A 22,433-nucleotide genomic window follows, 5' to 3' on the forward strand; every position below is an offset into this window, starting at 1 on the left:
TGTAATCCCAGCACTTTGGGAGGCCAAGGCAGGGGGATCACTTGAGGTCAGGAGTTGGAGACCAACCTGGCCAATATGGTGAAACCCCATCTCTACTAAAAATACAAACATTAGCTGGGCGTGGTGGTGCATGCCTATACTCCCAGCTACTTGGGAGGCTGAGGCAGGAGAATTGCTTGAACCTGGGAGGCAGAAGTTGCAGTGAGCCGAGATCAGACCATTGCACTCCAGCCTGGGCGACAGAATGCGACTTCGTTTCAAAAAAACAAACAAACAGGGCAGGGCATGGTGGCTCACACCTGTAATCCCAGCACTTTGGGAGGCCAAGGCGGGCGGATCACGAAGTCAGGAGATCGAGATCATCCTGGCTAACACAGTGAAACCCCGTCTCTACTAAAAATACAAAAAAATTAGCCGGGCGCGGTGGCAGGCTCCTGTAGTCCCACCTGCTCGGGAGGCGGAGGCAGGAGAATGGCATGAACCCGGGAGGCGGAGCTTACAGTGAGCCGAGATCGCGCCACTGCACTCCAGCCTGGGCGACAGAGCGAGACTCTGTCTCCAAAAAAAAAAAAAAAAAAAAGAACAAAATAAATGTTGAATGCTAAATAACTAATAATTAGCTTCATCAATTACTTCCATGTTTCCTATCTCAACTACCTTGAGAAATTGGGTGTTACATCCTTTTTTTTTTTTTGAGATGGAGTTTAGGTCTTGTCGCCCAGGCTGGAGTGCACTGGAATGACCTTGGCTCATTGCAGCCTCTGCCTTCAGGTTCAAGTGATTCTCCTGCCTCAGCCTCCAGAGTATCTGGGATTACAGGCATGCACCACCATGCCCAGCTAATTTTTGTATTGTTAGTAGAGACGGGGCTTTACCATGTTGGCCAGGCTGGTCTCAAACTCCTGACCTCACGTGATCCACCCGCCTCGGCCTCCTAAAGTGCTGGGATTACAGGCATGAGCCACCACGCCTGGCCTGGGTATTATCTCCTTTCTACAAATGGGGAAATAAAACTCAGAGGAAAACAGAGTAAGTGGGACTTGTTTCAAAAGAGCCCGTAGGTTAATTCTATGCCTAGATGCAGGAAGTAAAACCCCACAGCTGTCAAGTGAGAGCAGGATCAACGATCCTAGGGGAATGGGGGTTCCAGCTGGACTCCCATGCTCCAAAACTCACTGCTAGGAAGGTCCTGAATTAGTCATGAACACTCTGGTATCAAACACACGGGTAGGTCTATTTAAAGCTAAGGGGCTCAGGGTGAGCTGAGAACTGCAGAGGACACACTACTGGGAAGCTCAGGCACATCGCGGGGAGGAAACAATGGTTGAAGCCACATCTTATTCTCTGTGACCTCCGTGCCTAGCACAGGACCTAGCATAGATGGGGCACACAGCGAATAGTGTATATTGGGATAACTTATTCTTTCTTCTTTCATTTATTCCTTCATCATTTAATGGGCACTTTTATGCGCCTTTTATAGGCAGTGGCAATGCACAGACATGTAAAGCCTAGTGCTGTGGGTTGAATTATGTTCTCCTCCAAAAAGATATTTTTGAAGTCTTAACCCTCCCGCTACCTGTAAATAGGACCTCATTTGGAAATAGGGTCTCTGCGTATATAATCAAGTTAAAATGAAATATATTGGAGTAGGGTGGACCCTGATCCGGTGACTAGTGTCTTTATAAGAGAAATGAGAGGGAGATTTGGACAGGACACAGTGACACAGGAAAGGAAGCCACATGACAACAGAAGCAGAGGTTGAAGTGACACAGCTGCAAGCTAAGGAGCAATAAGGATTGCCAACAATCATCAGAAGCTGGAAGAAGCAGGAAGGATCCTTCCCCAGAGCCTTCAGAGGGAGCATGGCCCTGCTGACACTTTGATTTGAGCACTTCTAGCCTCCAGAACTGTGAGAGAATAAATATCTGTTGATTTAAGCCACTTTGTGGTAATTTGTTACAGCAGCCCTAGAAAAAGAATATAGACTCCGTGGAGGAGATAGATGCATGAAAAGAACGTCGTAATACGATAAACCAAGAATAATACAGTGCAAAGTGCAATGCAACGCAAAATGCTATAAGAACACAGGGGATAGGCCGGGCACTGTGACTCATTCCTGTAATCCCAGCACTTTGGGAGGCCGAGGCAGGCGGATTATGAGGTCAGGAGATCGAGACCATCCTGGCTAACATGGTGAAACCCCATCTCTATTAAAAGTACAAAAAATTAGCCGGGCATGGTGGTAGGTGCCTGTAGTCCCAGCTACTCGGGAGGCTGAGGCAGGAGAATGGCATGAACCCAGTAAGTGGAGCTTGCAGTGAGCCGAGATCCGGCCACTGCGCTCCAGGGTGGGCAACAGAGCAAGACTCCGTCTCAAAAAAAAAAAAAAAAAAAAAAAGAACACAGGAGATAGGCCGGGCACAGTGGCTCACGCCTAGAATCCCAGCACTTTGGAAGGCCAAGGCGGGAGGATCACCAGAGGTCGGGAGTTCAAGACCAGCCTGATCAACATGGAAGAAACCCTATCTCTACTAAAAAATACAAAATTAGCCGGGCGTGGTGGTGCATGCCTGTAATCCCAGCTACTCGGGAGGCTGAGGCAGGAGAATCACTTGAACTTGGGAGATGGAGGTTGCAGTGAGACGAGATCATGCCATTGCACTCCAGCCTGGGCGACAAGAATGAAACTCTGTCTCAAAAACAAATCAAAACAAACAAAAAAGAACACAGAGGAGAGAGTCATAAACTCGTCCTGAAGGAACCTCATGGATGAGGTGGTATTTCAGTACCAGGTGAAAGAATGGATGAGAAGGGCTCATTAATAAAAAAAAAAAAAAAAAAAGAAAAAAGTGGAGAAAGGCATTATGTCAGGTGGAGTTGACAGCAAATGCAAAGGACTGGACGTCTGGGCTCAAGTGGTATTGTCAGAGGATGGCAAAGAATTTTGAAAGGCTGTAGCTAAGGGTGCGCTGGATGTGAGGCTGGGAAGTTTAGCTGAGACCAGAGTGTGGCTTGTCTAGGAGCCTGATTGCCAGGGGAGCTGTTGAGAGGAGTCACAGAGGGAATTGGAGTTGAAAGGCAGGCAGGGCCCTGGTAAGAAGATCACTTAGTGCAATAGTCCATGCAAGAGATGGGGAGCCTCTAACGAGGACAGTGGAGAAGAGGGCTCCATTTGGCAAAGTAACCAGCCCTCGTCATGTTCCAGATATGCCTTTTCCTCAGCTCCTTAGCTCCCATATCAAAATGGTTATGCTGGGGCTCAGAAAATGATAACCCTGAAAGAATGGTGCTCTGGGCTCAGAAAATGATTTCCCAAAAGTACGCTCAATGCAAGCTGAGCACTTTGAACTAAAATAGGAAGGCCTTAGAAGTTCCTTAGAATAGCCAGGCGAGGTGGCTCACACCTATAATCTCAGCACTTTGGGAGACCAAGGCAGGCAGATCACCTGAGGTCAGGACTTTGAGACAAGCCTGACCAACAGGAGGCTGAGGTAGGAGAATGGCTTGAACCTGGGAGGCAGGAGGTTGAGGTGAGCCGAGATTGCACCGCTGCACTCCAGCCTGGGAGACAAGAGCAAAACTCTGTCTTAAAAAAAAAAAAAAAAAAAGAATCAAGGACTTTCTGACCACTCCTGTCAGCCCCTCCACTCCACTGCCCCCACACCCAGTGCAGAATAGAATTTTACCCTGATATTCCCTTACCTGTCTTAAGACTAGACCCACCAAAGAGAACACAATTGCCTTCCATCTCATCCCTGAAATTTGATTATCTATGGCAGGAAAGAAGACTGAGGAATGTAACCACACCTGGATGGACTTTGTTACAAGATATTGTCTCCCTCTCAGGCTCATTTAGATTCCAAAGAGAATCCTTTACAAGATAATTTCTGTCTCCTGGGTCCATTTATTTTTACTAAAATTATTTACTACCCCTCAAAATTACCTACATTCTCCCACCTCTAACTCGCCCATGAAGAAGGATATATAAGCGTTACCGGGTTTTGAGTAATCACTCTCCTGTGATTTTCCCCATGCGTGTTAAATAAATTTTATGCCTTTGTCTCCTATTAATCCGCCTATTGCCAGTTCATTTTCAGAGAAGCTTCAGAGGGCAATGGAGAAGTCTTTCTTTTTCACCTCTACAGTTACAACCATTCAGGGAAAATGTCTCCCTTATCATCAGCTTTAGATGAGCAATGAAAGTCAGACTCATTGCAGAGCTGTGCCCATGATATTCTGAAATAGAAAGTTTTAGTTACATCTTTGTCCCATTTTGCAAAGAAAGGAGCTCACTCTCCTGGGTGAAAATAAGTTCACACTTTATTTGAATGCAAATTAGTTCAACCATTGTGGAAGACAGTGTGGTGATTCCTCAAAGATCTAGAACCAGAAATACCATTTGACCCAGCAATTCCATTACTGAGTATATACCCAAAAGAATATAAACCATTCTATTATAAAGATACATGCATGCATATGTTCACTGCAGCACTATTCACAATAGCAAAGACGTGAAATCAACCCAAATGCCCATCAATGATAGACTGGATAAAGAAAATGTGGTACCTACATACCATAAGACTCTATGCAGCCATAAAAAGGAGCAAGATCATGTCCTTTGCAGGGACATGGATGGAGCTGGAAGCCATTATTCTCAGCGAACTAATACAGGAACAGAAAACCAAACGCCATGTGTTCTCACTTATAAGTCGGAGCTGAACAATGAAAACACAAGGACACAGGGAGGGGAAAAACACATACTGGGGCCTCTTGTGGGGTGGGGTGGGGTAGGGGGAGGGAAAGCATCAGGATAAATAGCTAATGCATGCAGGGCTTAATACCTAGGTAATGGGTTGATGGGTGCAGCAAACCACCATGGCACATGTTTACCTGTGTAACAAACCTGCATATCCTGCACATGTATCTTGGAACTTAAAATAAAATTAAATTTAAACTTAAAAAAGAAAAGAAAAGAAGTCCACACTTTATTTCTTCTAAGGTTAGGCAGCCAGGACATAGGCAGATCACTTGAACCCCTCCTCCCCATAGGACTTGCCCATGACTCCAAACCACCTCTACAGCCTCTGAGGAGCTGGACCTGGAGCCAATGAAACTTCCCTCCTGTATTTCTTTCTTTTTTTTTAAAAAAAATTTTTTTTTTTTTTGGCACACAAAACAATAAACATTTTCTAAAAGTACATACAAACAAAAAGATGCATATCAAACATATTAGGAAGGTTGCACATGGGAAGACGGGGAATAGAAATGTGGGGTGGGAATTAAAGAAAATAAATGAGAGAGGGACTTTGTATGGATCAATGATAATAACTCAATCCTCTATTTGACAAAGAAGAAGGAGAAGGAAGAGGAAGAAAAGGAAAGTGGGATAAAGGATCAGAAAGGGAGGAAAATAGAAAAAATTAGAGTATGACTCCAGGGTAGACCTGTTTTGTTGTCGATTGGTTGGTTGGTTGGTTTGTCAGTTATATTTTTCATATGATTCGCCATGTTGGCCAGGCTGGTCTCGAACTCCTAGCCTCAAGTGCTCAACCCGCCTCAGCCTCCCAGAGTACTGGGACTACAGGAGTCAGCCACGACGTCCAGCCCCCACATTGCTTCTGGCCTCTGTGGTAGACCTCCCAGACGGGGCGGCCAGGCAGAGGCACTCCCCACATCCCAGACGGGGCGGCCAGGCAGAGGTGCTCCTCACTTCCCAGACGCGGCAGCCGGGCAGAGACGCTCCTCACTTCCTAGAAGGGGTGGCGGCTGGGCAGAAGTGCTCCTCACTTCCCGGACGGGACGGCCGGGCAGAGGCGCTTCTCACATCCCAGACAATGGGTGGCCAGGCAGAGACGCTCCTCACTTCCCGGATGGGGTGGCGGCCGGGCAGAGGTGCTCCTCACTTCCCGGACGGGGCGGCCGGGCAGAGGCGCTCCTCACTTCCCAGACGGGGCGGCCGGGCAGAGGCGCTCCTCACTTCCCAGACGGGGCGGCCGCGCAGAGGCGCTCCTCACTTCCCAGACGGGGCGGCCGGGCAGAGGCGCTCCTCACATCCCAGAAGGGGCGGCCGCGCAGAGGCGCTCCTCACTTCCCACACGATGGGCGGCCAGGCAGAGACGTTCCTGATTTCCTAGCCGGGGTGGCGACTGGGCAGAGGCCCTCCTCACTTCTTCCCAGATGGGGCGGCCGGGCAGAGGCGCTCCTCACTTCTTCCCAGACGGGGTGGCGGCTGGGCAGAGTCGCTCCTCACATCCCAGACGATGGGCGGCCAGGCAGAGGCGCTCCTCACATCCCAGACGATGGGCAGCCGGGCAGAGGCGCTCCTCCTATCCCAGACGATGGGCGGCCAGGCAGAGACGTTCCTCATTTCCTAGACGGGGTGGCGACTGGGCAGAGGCGCTCCTCACCTCCCAGACAGGGCTGCCGGGCAGAGGAGCTCCTCATAACCCAGACGATGGGCGGCCAGGCAGAGACGCTCCCCACCTCCCAGACGGGGTGGCAGCTGGGCAGAGGCTGCAATCCCAGCACCCTGGGAGGCCAAGGCAGGCGGCTGGGAGGCGGAGGCTGCATCAAGCCAAGACCACGCCACCGCACTGCAGCCCGGGCAACACCGAGCACTGAGTGAGCGAGCCTCCGTCTGCAGTCCCAGCACCTCTAGAGGCGGAGGCAGGCAGACCACCGGAGGTCAGGAGCTGGAGAGCAGCCTGGCCGAGATGGCGAAACCGCGCCTCCAGCGACACCGCGCCGGGCAGGAGAATCACGGGAGCCGGACGCAGGGAGTCTGCAGTGAGCCGAGTGTACTCCAGCCTGGGAAGAAAAGAAAAAGGAAGAAAAGAAAAAGGAAAGAAAAAGGAAGGAAGGGAGGAAGGAAGGAAGGGAGGAAGGAAGGAAGGAAGGAAGGAAGGAAGCTAGCTGTATTTCTTAATTTGCTGAAGAAAATAGAAAAAAAAAAAAACAACCCCTGGAGATTCTACACAGTCTTATTAAGGATTTAGAAGAAGAGCATAGGCCAGGCATGGTGGTTCACGCCTGTAATCCCAGCACTTTGGGAGGCTGAGGCAGGTGGATCATGAGGTCAGGAGTTTGAGACCAGCCTGACAAACATGGTGAAACCCTGTCTCTACTAAAAATACAAAAATTAGCTAGGCGTAGTGGTGGGTGCCTGTAATCCCAACTACTCAAGAGGCTGAGGCAGGAGAATGGCTTGAAGTCACGAGGCAGAGGTTGCAATGAGCCAAGAACGCACTACTGCACTCCAGCCTGGGTGACAGAGTGAGACTCCATCTCAAAAAAAAAAAAAAAAGCAAATAAAGAACGAAGAAGAAGAACATGAAGACTATTTCTGCTAGGGACTCAGGAAGCTGGATTCTGTGAGATTAGATTCTGAAAATGAAACTCTATAGTGGACAGTGGAAGGAAAATAATATTAAAGGGACAGAGGAGATAAAGAAATTAACTTTGAACCTCTATGAGGTGCCAGGCAACTGTAAACACATCAAATCACTAAACTCTCACAATGAATCTCCAGGATCAGTATTACCATTTTCACTTTACAGATGTAGAAGTAAAGGTTCAGAGAGACTAAGTCACCTTTCACACTGCCCTGAAGGGGCAGAGCTGGGATTTCCGTCTGTGTCTATCTGACTCAAAGTCTTTTCGCTTTACCATGCTATCATCTAGAGCCTGGCCCAGACCAAGGATAGGATGTCTCTTTTTATATTTATTTATTTATTTATTTATTTATTTATTTGAGATGGAGTCTTGCTTTGTCACCCAGGCTGGAGTGCAGTGGCGTGATCTCGGCTCACTGCAACCTCTGCCTCCTGGCTTCAAGCCATTTTCCTGCCTCAGCCTCCTGAGTAGCTGAGATTACAGGTGCCTGCCACCACACTGGCTAATCTTTGTATTTTTAGTAAAGACAAGGTTTCACCATGTTGGTCAGCCTGGTCTTGAACTCCTGACCTCAAGTAATCCACCCACCTCGGCCTCCCAAAGTGCTAGGATTACAGTCGTGAACCACTGCCCCGGCCCAAGGATGGGATGTCTCTGATCTGGTCTCCCCCAGCTGGACACACCTGGGTTCCCTTCTAGGCATCAAATATATAGACCTGCGGCAGAGTCAGAGGAGAGAGATCTGATGCCGGACATAATTGTCATGTGAGAAATGATAGCAGGAACTGGAGTTGATCGGCTTGGGGAAGAGAAAACTCTAGGGATATGGCAATCGTCTTCGAATATTTGAAGGGCTGTCATGAGGAAGAGAGATTATGCTTATCCTGAAAGGCCTCCAAGGGTTAGAAATAAAGATGATGGATGGCAATGACAGGCTGACAAATGTCAGCTCTATAAAAGGGAGATTTCTACCAGGACTGGAAAGAGGGCTGCCTTGGGAAGAAGAGAGGCTCCCTATCACCAGGTGTCCAAGAAGAGGCAAATTGACTATATGGTACCAATGCTTTGGAAAGAATTCAAGGATTGGTAAGCAAGAGAACTCAATTTCCTTAAAGGCCTTTGACAGCTCAGGCAATCTAATTTTGTGGTCTATTTATACTGTCACTGCCTAAATCAGACTTGAAATAACTATGCAATAGGAACTCTAACCCCATGGTTACATTCTGTGTCCCCAAATAATTTTGTTGGAAGTAAAACTCATGGTCTTTACAATGTCCTACAAAGCCCTACATGCTGTGGCCCCATTGCTATCACTCCACTCCAGACACATCAGCTTCCTTGCTGTGCTTTGAAAGTTCAGACACATTCCCAACTTAGAAGTTTTCCGGTGCTACTCTCTCTGCCAGGCACCCTCTTCCTCCAAAATAACCCTGTGGTTATCTTGCGACCTCCTCCAAGCAAGTGCCCAGTGCTCTATTCTCAGTAAGACCCTCCTGGAGAATTCTGTTTAAATTATTGCCCAACCCCGCATCTCACACCTCCCATCCCCCTCAGTCTGCTCATTTTTTTTCAGTGCTTATAATTTTCTAACATAGTGAATAATGTGCTTATTTATGATTATTTATTGTCCAAGTCACCCCACTAAGATGGAAGCTCCATGAGGGCAGGAATTTATTTTTAATTTTGTTATTTATTTATTTATTTATTGAGACGGAGTCTTGCTCTGTCACCTAGGCTGGACCGCAGTGGCGCGATCTCGGCTATCTGCAACCTCTGCCTCCCGGGTTCAAGCAATTCCCTGCCTCAGCCTCCTGAGTAGCTGGGATTACAAGTGACCGCCACCACACCTGGCCAATTTTTGTATTTTTAGTAGAGATGGGGTTTCACCACCATCTTGGCCAGGCTGGTCTTGAACTCTGAGGGCAGGAATTTTTTTTTATCATTTCATTCTCTGTTGACTCCTAAGCACATAAACAGTAACAGACACAAAGTAAGTGCTCAGTAAGTATTTGTGGAATGAATAAATGGATAAATGGATGAGACTTCATTTCACTCACAGTCCCCTTCTTAAGAGGAAGTTCTTCTGTAAGGCTACATAAAGAAGCAGAAAAAGGTCAGGCATGGTGGCTCATACCTGTAATCCTAGCATTTGAGAGACCAAGGCGGGAAGATCTCTTGAGCCCAGGAGTTCAAGACCAGCCTGGGCAACATAGTGAGACCCCATCTCTATAAAAAATTTAAAAATTAGCTGAATGTGGTGCACATGCCTGTAGTCCCAGCTGCTCAGGAGGCTGAGGTGGCAGGATCCCTTGAGCCCAGGAGTTCAAAGTTGCAGTGTGCTATGATCATGCCACTGCACTCCAGCTTGAGTGACAAAGACAGACCTTGTTTCAAAAAAAAAAGGCCAGGCGTGGTGGCTCACACCTGTAATCTCAGCACTTTGGGAGGCCAAGGTGGGCAGATCACAAGGTTAGGAAATGGAGACCATCCTGGCTAACACGGTGAAACCTGTCTCTACTAAAGAATACAAAAATATTAGCCAGGCATGGCAGCGGGTGCCTGTAGTCCCAGCTACTCAGGAGGCTGAGGCAGGTGAATGACATGAACCCAGGAGGCGGAGCTTGCAGTGAGCCAAGATTGCGCCACTGCACTCCAGCCTGGGCGACAGAGTGAGACTCCGCGTCAAAAAACCAGACAAATAAATAAATAAATAAATAATTAGAAGAAGCAGAAACAAACTAGCATGGTAACACATCTAAATTCAGCTGGGAGGTGGATTTTGTGGTCAAAGTCAGCAAGAAGAGTTGTCTTAACAGATACTCTGTTCTGAAGAAAATGAAAGACTTACTGTCTCCTCCAGTGATTAATTGGATCTGGAGTTGTAATGACCTAGTTTGAAACCAGGATACTGTTGGAACCCAGAGGAACTCATGAGGAAGTAGATGGAAAAGAATCACGAAAAGAGGGAAATTCCGGCCGGGCGCGGTGGCTCACGCTTGTAATCCCAGCACTTTGGGAGGCCGAGGCGGGCGGATCACGAGGTCAGGAGATCGAGACCATGGTGAAACCCCGTCTCTACTAAAAATACAAAAAATTAGCCTGGCGTGGTGGCGGGCGCCTGTAGTCCCAGCTACTCGGAGAGACTGAGGCCGGAGAATGGCGTGAACCCGGGAGGCAGAGCTTGCAGTGAGCCGAGATTGCGCCACTGCACTCCAGCCTGGGCGACAGAGCGAGACTCCGTCTCAAAAAAAAAAAAAAAAAAAAAAGAGGGAAATTCCCAGAAGCTCATCCATGGGGGACTCAGCATGGATGATAACAATTGCTAACCATTTATTGAGAACTGAACATGCACCAGGCACTCTTTTAAATGCTTTCTAAGGATTATCTCACGCTGTGATTAACCTTGTGAAATAGGTCCCACTATTATCCCCATTTTCCAGATGAGAAAAATGAGAGATGGCAAGTTAATGTCCTCAAATTCTTACAAGTACTAAATTCTAAACCTTAAATTCTCTAAAAGTCGGGGATTCAATACCCTAGGCTCTTAAGCCTGTACTCTTAAGTTCCACTCCTAAAAAACAAACAAAAGTATGATTAAGTACTAGTGTCTGGATTTTGTGTGCAACTGATTGGCTAATAGTGGGACATCTCTCTGGTACTGACTGAGCCTACACATGCTCTGCCAGTAGCACGGGCCTCCCTGACAACATGGCAAAGCCATCCTGCTTCCTATGACACGGATACTTTCTGAATGGTGTGGCATTCAGCCCGAGACAGATTTCCTACTGGCACAGACAAGATAAAAACACTAACATTTGGACTGTGTTTTAAAACCTATGAATGGAAATATTTTTATTTGATCCTCACAGCAAATATGTGGAGTATTATAAGCTGTCTTTTTTGAAGAAGGGAAATCTAACACACACAGCTAATGAGCTGTGGCGTGGGGACTACAACCCCAGTCATTTGGCCCCAGGTGCAGTGCTTTTTCCACGATGCCATGCTGCCGTAGACTATAGAAGGTTGTCTAGACCCCTCCAACCTCTAGTATCCCCTCTAGTCTATTAAAAATTGGATATCATCTCTGTGTCATTGATCCTAGATTAGAGAATGGTTGAGTACGTTGCAACTATATTTAGGTCTTAATTTCTGGGTTTCAGATGTAAAGTTGGGGTATATATCAATGATGTGTGTGTGTGTGTTAGGCCCGTGCTGTCCAATACAGTAGCTACTCTGGCTACGTGTGGCTTTTAAACAGAGTTGATCTATGACTAGTGTTACTGAGAAATTAAATTTTTATTTTATTTTATTTTATCGAGATAAGAGTTTCACTCTTTTGCCCAGGCTGGAGCACAGTGGCACGATCTCGGCTCACTGCAACTTCCACCTCCTAATTCAAGTGATTCTCCTGTCTCAGCCTCCCGAGTAGCTGGGATTACAGGCATGTGCCACCAAGCCCAGCTAATTTTTGTATTTTTAGTAGAGATGGGGTTTCGCCCTGTTGACCAGGCTGATCTCAAACTCTTGACCGCAGCTGATCCACCTGCCTTGGCCTCCCAAAGTGCTGGGATTACAGATCTGAGCCACCATGCCCAGCCTAAAATTTGTATTACTAATTTAGATTTAAATTTTAAAATGGAAACAACATAAAATACTTTTCTATTAAACTGAACACTATTGTTTTGATTGAACTCTACCTCACTTTAGCCTTTGCATGGCCTCACATAGCAGTGCTGTATACTAATGCACTTTTCGGATACACATGTTGCTTCCACTATTATGCACAAGTACATCACTGATCCAGTCAGTGTGGATGGATTGATTCAATTTAAATGTTTTTTTCCTACACAGCAATGCAATATTGCAACATGTACTTTTGAATATTTTATATTAACAACTCCAATTACTGTGGTAACTACGTGAATCTTAATTGGTAATTAAATTGAAGAACTTGTTATTATTTTAATTATAATACAATTAAATTATTTTTTAGTATAAAAATAAACATGGACAAATTTTTCTACTTAAAGTAATAGAGATGCAGAAACTAATACTATGATTAGAATGGAAAAAAATAAGAGAGAGGAAGAAAGCATATTGTAAACTTTACAATGAATGATAATTGCAATTTACTGCAGCAGAACAAATCTAAGAGACCCTCTGTTTTGAAAAGCAAAAAAGAAAGAAACAAAACAGAAAGAAAAATGTAATAGACAGTATTGAGACATTTATGGCAAATACTTAGTGAATTCGATAAGTTCCTCCTGAACAATTAAAAAATGATTAACTGAACTAGCCACCTGGCATCAGAATTAATCAGTCAAAAAATTTAAATGATTTTTAACAGAATCCAAGCTTGTAGTAAGGAAAAGACTAAAAATGATATTTTACAAAAAGTAGGGCTGGGTATGGTGGCTCACGCCTGTAATCCCAGCACTTTGGGAGGCCAAGGCAGGCTGATCACAAGGTCAGGAGATCGAGACCGTCCTGGCCAATATGGTGAAACTCTGTCTCTACTAAAAATGCAAAAATTAGCTGGGTGTGGTGGCATGCGCCTGTAATCCCAGCTACTCGGGAGGCTGAGGCAGGAGAATAGCTTGAACCTGGGAGGCAGAGGTTGCAATGAGCCAAGATCACACCACTGCACTCTAGCCTGGTGACAGAGAGAGACTCTGTCTCAAAAAAAAAAAAAAAGTAGAAGACCTTCAGTTATGTCACGAAACAATTGTCCATACAATTGAAGACTTTTCTAACAATATCAAAGATACATTTATTCAAATTTGAAATACTTGAAAGGACTTCATTTTACCTTTAAATGAGCTGAAAATAATAGAGACACTACCCAATTAATACTTTGCGGACAGGTTATCTCAAAATGCTTGCAAATTTAGAAGACAAAAATCTGTTATCAACCCATGACCTAAAATATGGAACTCGTAGCAAAGTTATTTTAAACTCTTTTATATCTGCCAAAGAAGAATTTTACTTAGATGTGGGAAAAAAAAATTTCTATCATGGTGGATGGTGTTCAAACTATTTTAGATTTTTTTTTAAATCCAGATTTATTGGAATTTAAAACAACAGACTGATACTATCTTTATTGCTTCATTTCACTAAGTACTATGAAAATATTTGTACTCTGAAGCATATTTTTCTGAAGCATATTCTATGAAAGGCCTCATGTGCACAGGTGTTAAAATTCTTCAGTATAAACATATAAAAGTTGTGAATCACTGTCAGTTATGGATCTATTGAACAAAATAGAAGACAATTAACTTAATGATCTTGTGATGTTTGCCAGTGTTCATCAGTTGTGTGGTGGAACAGTTATACAAAAAATTACTGTATTATTAACTTCAAGACTTGCTTGAAGCAAAATTCACCAAATCAAAGACAAAAAATGACATTGTGATTTACATTCCTAGACAATATCACACTCATATAAACAAGCTAAATTTGAAGTTTCATGGAAAGAAAAGGTTGATTCGTGACCCAGTAAGACCAGTATGAGAATTTGCTGAAATTATAATTTTCATTATACAAATCAACAATAATTATATTACACATTTTTCTAATGTGAATTAATATGCAGAAGATTGTAATTGACAGTATTATGTACATTGGCTGCAAAAATGACAAGACAAATTTGAAGAACATTGTATTGATATTAGTAAATTTAGAGCTGCTTTCCAATTTTTGCAATACCCTTTTGAACCCAATGTTGATACTGAGTTGACATAAGAGTTAGTGAATTTACTGTGGACAGACATGATTTTGAAATGAATATGCTTTGGCTTCAAAGCATATTCAAAGTCAAATTGATTGTTCTAAAATGATGAACCAGTTTTGTCAATATAGATTTAAAAATTAAATGAAAATGATGCTTTGGTATTCCATTCTGTTTTTAGAAAACTTTTAAGTTTGTTTCAAACAGCTTGAGCATGTGATTCTACTGTTTATTTTTTTATTTTTCTTTGAGATGGAGTCTCGCTCTGTCACCCAGGCTGGAGTGCAGTGGCGCAATCTCGGCTCACTGCAAGCTCCGCCTCCCGGGTTCACGCCATTCTCCTGCCTCAGCCTCTCCGAGTAGCTGGGACTACAGGCGCCCGCCACCACGCCCAGCTAATTTTTTGTATTTTTAGTAGAGACGGGGTTTCACCATGGTCTCGATCTCCTGACCTCGTGATCCGCCCGCCTCGGCCTCCCAAAGTGCTGGGATTACAAGCGTGAGCTACCGCACCCAGCCAGCTAAGGGTTTTAAGTAGAGCACTCAGGCAGTAAACCCTGTAAACTCTATTGCCAGGAGGTTTTCCTTTCCCAATCTGTTTCACTGTGGAAGTGGGAGTACTGATCATTTTCATTGCTTGATTGAACTGAGTCAGTGGCAGGGACCTTTCTCGAGAGATGACCTCTTACATTGTGTGGAAGCTGGTTTCGTGTCACTAGAGACAGTCCTCCCTCATTCAACACACTTCGAATTCACAAAGCTGATTAATTTAGCCTTAAATCTCAGCATTTATTTATTCCACTGATCACTATCTGATATAATATTACATATTTTTTCATGGTTCAGACTTTCCCCTACTGAAATGTAAGCTGAGTGAAACAGAGACTCTTGTCAGTTCATGACTGTATCCTTAGAGACTTTCATATAGCAAGTGCTCAGTGAGTACTTTTGAACGAATAATCACATTAGATAAGATAGTGACACCTACTGACAATGTGTAGTATTGTAATCTAGCTCTGCTGCACTCTGTAATTACTTGGATATGACACCTAAGGAAGACAAATTCCATCAGCAGGGAGTCCCTATCTCTGAATGATGCTGACTTAACTGGCCCAAAATTACAACAAATGAAAAGTCAAGGAAGGCAAATGCATACCTAGGAAGGAAGGCAGCCTAGCATAATGAAAGAACAGAGATTTAAGACTCACGTTGACATGTGTTTTCCTCCCCGCCTCAGGCATTTACTTGCTGTGTGACACTGGGCAAAGTAATTCACATCTCTAAGCCTTAATTTCCTCATTCATAAGAAGGGGCAATAAAACCAACAGTGTTTTGATATTAGAAATGATATATTTAGAGTGTCTACTGTAAATGGTAGTTTATTTTTTTATTTTTATTTTATTTTATTTTTTTGAGACGGAGTCTTCACTGTGTCACCCAGGCTGGAGTGCAGTGGCATGATCTCAGCTCACTGCAAGCTCCGCCTCCTGGATTCATGCCATTCTCCTGCCTCAGCCTCCCAAGTAGCTGGGACTACAGGCGCCCGCCACCACACCCAGCTAATTCTTTTTGTATTTTTAGTAGAGACGGGGTTTCACTGTGTTAGCCAGGATGGTCTTGATCTCCTGACCTCGTGATCCGCCTGCCTCGGCCTCCCCAGGTAGTTTATTAAGTATTAGTTTCTGTATAAGGCTTTACGGAGGGGAGGAAACTTGTCTGTTGCTAACTATCTCTCCTTCATTGTGGTCCGGAAGGAGCCTTGCAATCATTCCCAGGCATTTGGTTTTTCAGAGAAGGTATTTCTTTGCTCATTTCATTGCAGGCCATTTCCTGGCCTTGCACAGTGAGTGAATAAGTAAATGCATAGATTGCTCTGACTTCTGAGATCAGAAACCTCTCTCAGGAGATTTTCCAGGCACAAGAAAATCAATATCAGATGTCAAGCAGCTTCAAAGCTGATTATCTTGAAATGAATGGTCACACCTCCTTTCCAGCCAGGTCTCCATCTTTCTCTTGTTCAAGGATCAGCTGCAACACATTAGATCCCTAATTAAGAAAGAAGATGATCAGCAAATGACTCCTCTGAGCAGAATGCTAAACAACCGGAAGGGTCTTGGAACAGATCTGCTGGCATCTGCACAGAGGAAGAACATGTAGATAGAATTGAAGCTGCCTTAATTGGTAGTGGTGTAGGGATTGTATTTCACTGCTCTGCTGGGAGTAATAAAGGCCAACATTATAATCAGTGTGGCAGTAGAGAAATGGAAACTTAGAATCTGAGCTGCTCTGCTATTCAACTAGAGCCAGTGAAAAGGAAATGGATACTCTTGGCTGGTTGAAAATGTAGAGCCTCCACCAAATAATTAAAATACCCTTGGCAGGGTAAAACTAGACCCTACACCTAATAATAATAATAATAACAACAACAATAACAACAATAATATCTATGGAGTGAAGCTGACCTCGATTTAAATTCTTTGTCTATTACCCATTTAGCCTAAAGAATATTGCTTAGCCTCCCTGAATCTCCCTGAATCTTATCATTTATAAAATGGGATCATGAAAAATGTTAAATAATTAATCTATCATAACTGGCAGAGTTCCCAGCACAGAGAATGCTTGCAGACAATGAAAAGCTCTTTCTCCCTTCCCTTTCCCTATGTGCTATTCAAAGTGTCTTTATATTTGTCAGATGTTCCCAGTCTAGGTTCTGGATAGATATGAGGGTAGAAGGCTACAAAACCTCTGGTATTTTATGCAAAATGTTATATGAATGTGGTCTTTTCTGATGAGCATGTCCATAGTTTTCAGCAGATTCTCAAAAAGGGTTACTCTCTCAAAAAGGTTGAAAAAAATCCCTGGTATATATTATCTTTCTTTTATGACTTGGCCCCTGCTTCCCCCTGCACCCCTATTGCCTACTGTTTTCTTCCTCATCACTGTATTCCAGCTACTGTGACTCCCTCTGTTCCTCAAAGATGCCATGCTCATTCCTGCCTCAGTCTTTCACTTATCATTCTTTCTCCTCCCTAGGTCTTCACATGCAAAACTTAGCTCACAGGTTACTTCTGGAGATGGTCCTTCCCTGACATCCTAATCCAAAGAATCTTCTCCATTTACTTTCTATTGTGTCTGTATTAATCTGTTCAGGCAGCTATAGATTGCTGCATAGACTGGGTGATTTAAACAACAGACATTTATTTCTCACAGTTCTGGAGGCTCGGAAGTCCAAGATCAAGGTAATCCAGCTAATTCAGTTCCTGGTTAAGTTTCTCTTCCTGACTAGTAGATGGCCACTTTCTCATTATGCTGTCACATGGCAAAAAGAGAGTGATTACCTTCAAAAGGCCCTATGTCCACATACCTCACACTGGGGAATAGGGATCCAACATACGAATTCTGAGGCAAAACAGTTCAGTCCAGAATTATGTGCCAATTACTATAAGAGTGCGTGGATGGAGGGATGGATGGATGGATAGAGGGATGGATGGATGGATGGATGGAAGACAGACAGATGACCGGATGGATGGATGGATGGATGACTTCTGAGTGCATCCCTGTAAGGTATAGAAGAAAAGTTTATTTTCCGATTTTACAGATGGGTAAACTGAACTGAGGGTTCAGTGCCTCGGAAAAGGCTTATGGACAGAGTTGAATTCTCTGCCTGAATTCAAATCCCAGCTTTGCCACTTATAAATTATGTAACTTTGGGCAAGTTACTTAATCTCCCTGTTCTTCAGTGTCCTCATCTGCAAAATGCTGCTAATAATTATATATTATATTAGTCATTAGAGCTGTTCACCAGTATTCTGATTCTTCCACTTCTAGGCACATAAGCCATGTGTTCCATGCCCATGCGAAGTCAGGTCTGGATATGAAATGCGAGCTGAAGTGACTGTGTGATCCACTTGTGGAAGATTTTAAGAGCCAATGTGAGATTTGCCCCTTCCCATTCTCTGACATAAAATCTGAAACATTCTGTATGAAGGTCATTTTCTTAGCCTGCATCCTGGGATGAAGACAGAGTGGAATGGAATTCCCATGAACCTACAACGAACAAAGAGCATAAGTGAGAAACAAACTACTGAGATTTGGTGGTTGTTTGTTATCACAGCATAACCTAGCTAAGCTTGACAAATACACATATATACTAACTTACTGAGCTCTTGTGAGAATTAAATGAGGTGATGCAAGTAACATGATTCGAAAACATCTGGCACATAGTAGACACTACATAAGTGCTTGCAATAATTATTACTCAATGAATGTCAAAGCTAAGACTAAAACTCATGTTTCCTGGGGCTATAATTATAAAACAAATTTTACTGCACTTTTAAATTATTAAATCTACAAAAGAACACTTGAGAGGAAGAGGGGAGGATCTACAGAAGCCTTCCCTCCACATGCCTGCCACCTCTGTCTCTAAGAAAGCCAGCACTGGGAGGCAATGAGGACAAGTTCCTGAGCACATGCAAGAGGACAGTCCCCCTGAGGACAGCTGTCTTGTGCTCTGCCAGGCCAATGATGCCATTATCAGAGAAAAGAGCCATGGTCAATTTTCATGGGTTTTGCCCTCAACAGATCATTCCTGTTCATCTTTTCCTTCCTTCTTCTTTTCTTGGGGCTCAGAGTAAAATTATGTCTTAAGGGGAAAGTTCCAAGCAGTACTACTTGCTAGGTTCTTCTAAGCAGAATGGACAAGTCATTTATTGCCAACCAACTTTGTAAGGAAACTAGAGTTTCCTTAAACGAACTAGGTTGGTACCTCTGAAAAGCTTAGAGACACTTGAAAGCAAATAATAGAGTGTGATCCAGTCTAGTCTATCTTATCAGTAACATAGCAGTGAGGGGTTAATAGGCATCAAAAATAATAAAATTTGTAGGTAATAAGAATGATAACTAGATGGCCGGGTGTGGTGGCTCACACCTGCAATCCCAGCACTTTGGGAGGTCAAGATGGGCGGATCACGAGGTCAGGAGATCGAGACCATCCTGGCTAACACAATGAAACCCCGTCTGTACTGAAAATACAAAAAATTAGCCGGGCTTGGTGGCAGGTGCCTGCAGTCCCAGCTACTCGGGAGGCTGAGGCAGGAGAATGGCGTGAACCCAGGAGGCGGAGCTTGCAGTGAGCTGAGATCACACCACTGCCCTCCAGCCTGGGCGACAGAGTGAATCTGTCTAAAAAAAAAAAAATAGAATGATAACTAGATATCATGGAGACTTATGCCAGGCACCGCTGCCTCTAAGGGCTTTATGTACCTTAATCATTTAACCATCACACTACACTGCTAGGGAGTTACTAGTATTACCATCCTCATGGCATAGATGAGAAACTGAGGCACAAGAAGCTAAGGAACTCACCACTGACACCAAGTAGAGCCAGGTTCAAGCCCAGGCCATCCAGCTCCAGCATCCACGCTTGTAGTTAGTGTGCTGTGCTGTCTCTCACCTGTTTAAGGTGTTACGCAGTTTCACACTTCCATGCCTTTGCACGTGATGTTTTCCCTCACATTTTAAAACTTAGATCAAGAAATATCTCATCTGTGGAGCTTGCCCTGACCTCGTCTCTAACCCTCTCCTTTGAGGCAGTCACTTACTTTTCTGTGACCCTCTCTGCCTTTATTACAACAAATTTCACACTAAGTCATGAGTAGTTTAGGGGCAGAGACTGCATCTTAATAATCTTAGCATCTCTGGTGTCTTGCACAGTCCCTGGCACAAAATAAAGGCTAATTCAATGTTATTAAATTGATTTGTAGGGATTCGAAAAACATGAGTACATAGAGGGCGATACAATATAGTGACAGATAGCATTGGTTGTGTAGTCAGACTGCCTGGCTTCAAATCCTGGACAGTAATTTTCATAACTAACTGGTATGACCATGGACATTATTAACTTATTTTTCTGTGCCTCGATGTTTTCCTCCTATACAATGGGTATAATAACAGTACATGTTGTAATGGATTATTACATGGATTAAATTAGGTAATGTAGCAAAGAACTTAACCTGGGTCCTGGCACATAGTAAGTGCTCAATAAATGTTGGCTCCTACTGCCTGAGCTTCCTGGTACATTTCTCACTAAAGATGTGTTATAGCTATGCCTATCACTGACTAATGAGGAAAGAGCCTGATATGAATATGGCTAAATGATGACAACTTGGCAGACTTAGAGGTGTAAACCAAATTATCTGTAAAGCTGCAGGACTCTAGGTAATGTAGTCCATGACCAACAGCAATCAGCAAAAGCACTCAGAATTTTTTTTCCATTCAGATGGATGGAGGCAAAGCAGTCAAAACTAGGGAAAGAGAAATCACTTGAGAAAATTGATTACACCATTACCAGTTATTTTCTGGGACAATACTAATGTAGCTTTCATTATTTTTTTTATGCCAGTCTTCTACTGCAAATTGCAAATAGCACATGCAGTTCAGATTTCACTCAAAAGGAGACTAGTTTTGAAAAAAAAAAAGGAAACTAAACAGTGGTGGGTAAACACCTTCATCCTAGATGGGCATGAACTACAGATTATTATACTCAGTGTATAAGTGAAATGTAAAGCGAAGAATGTTCAGTATTAAAATTTAGACTAACGATGAAATGAACCTTAAACTGCACCATCACAATTATTTTAATAACTGAATTAGAGGTGAAGACAGTAAACCAAAAAGCATAAAATGTTCTAATCCCTGTGTTAAGATGATCAGGTAAAATATGCCTAATATATGTTTAGGATCTACATGCTAATTGTACTGATTGGAAAAGGCATGGACAAATATCCCTTCTCTTTCTATCCCCTCAAGGAAAAAAGATTGAAATGCTGGAAATGCATCTCATTTTATTGTGAGGCTGTTATAGCTCAGTATTAAAGAAAGACTTGATCACTTATAGAAAATGCCCCTTTCATATCCAATCTGCTCTCTAAATTACTAACATTAGGGAATCCAAATATTGAGAAGCAATAAAATGGCGTCTTATTTAGATTTACTAGTCTTATAAAGCCTAAATAAGAGCCCAGATTTCTAGACAGCCTAGGTTTAAATCTGAGTGCCAAAATTACTATATGACTCTGGGGTAGTTACTTAGGCCCTCTATGAGGTTCCTCACTTTATAATGGGAATAATAATAGTACCTAGATGATGTACTATTGTAAGTAATTAGTAAATTAGTATGTCTGTACATAATAAGCACTCAATAACTTTAATCACTATTATGTAACTTGTATGTACTATTCCTAAATCTCCTTTTGAAAAGGAATGCAAATGAGGAGTAATAATAATAATAACAATAATACATAGCACTCACACTGTTGCAGGTTCAGTTTTGAGCATTTCTTGTGTATTAACTCTTTGGATCCTCATAACAACCCTTTGAGATAGTCTTACTAGGTAGAAGTGACATGACTTGCTCAGGGTCACACAGCCAGTGAGTAGTACAACCCCGATAGGAACCCTGGCAGTCTGATTCCAGAGACCTCCCACTTGAGCATTAAATATGTATCCAATTCTTTGAGCATTGTGACTGAATTTATTCACTATTCACTAAAAAAAAAAAAAATCCATTGAGAATGAACTCTGGGTCAAGTAACATCCCAGCTCTTAAGATACAAGGCTAAAGAAGGAAGAGCCTCTCTCTCAAAAAGTTACAATTTCTATAGTTATATGGCTTATCTTAAGCTTATTTGTGTTTATTTTGTTTATAGACATATGGATAAACACTATTGGACAGATCTGTAGGCTTTTATGAAATCTAACTCTTTCTCTTTTACCTTTCCCTCTTCCAGCTGAAATATTCACACTTGAAATCTGAAGGACTTGTATAATGCAATTCAGCACCACGGACAGCAGGAAAAAATCCCATTGACAGAATAAATCTGAAGTTTTCCTTTCAGTATTCATGAAAATCTGGTGCTTCAAAACAGATACACACACATCCAATTAGGTACTCAAAAATATCTTCAGAAGAATCCTAGAAATTACAAAACACAAGTCCTTGGAACAGAGAATGAAAATGGCAGCCACAAGGCCACATAGCTGAAGCCAAGAACTAAGTTCCTAGAGCTAATCTACTTATCATAAATCCCATCACAAATATACTGTTACCATCAAGCAGAATTGTGTGTATCTTCAGTGACATGAGTGTGGTTTACTGTGGCACTTTCTCAAATAGGAATTAAGGAAGAAGTCAGGTATTCTGATTTAAGTGCCAGAGAAATGTCTTATCCAATCAGTTAGGGAGACTTATTTCCTAACACTATAACTTATTATTTCCTGTTTCCTAATATTTTTGAAATCATGGGTTGAAAGTGAG

The 22,433-nt window shown here is 43.2% G+C and overlaps 1 long non-coding RNA gene across 1 annotated transcript in view; it reads left to right on the forward strand.

The window, feature by feature from the left end:
* Window positions 1-22,133, forward strand: part of LOC129467816 (uncharacterized) — a 43,015-nt gene extending 20,882 nt beyond the window's left edge. The window contains exons 3-4 of the long non-coding RNA XR_008652483.2: window positions 17,948-18,051; window positions 21,907-22,133. This is a non-coding gene — a long non-coding RNA (uncharacterized lncRNA). The remainder of the gene's footprint in view (window positions 1-17,947; window positions 18,052-21,906) is intronic.
* The last annotated feature ends 300 nt before the right edge of the window (window positions 22,134-22,433 follow it).

Source organism: Symphalangus syndactylus, chromosome 18 (assembly GCF_028878055.3).
Source record: "Symphalangus syndactylus isolate Jambi chromosome 18, NHGRI_mSymSyn1-v2.1_pri, whole genome shotgun sequence".
Classification (NCBI taxonomy): domain Eukaryota; kingdom Metazoa; phylum Chordata; class Mammalia; order Primates; family Hylobatidae; genus Symphalangus; species Symphalangus syndactylus.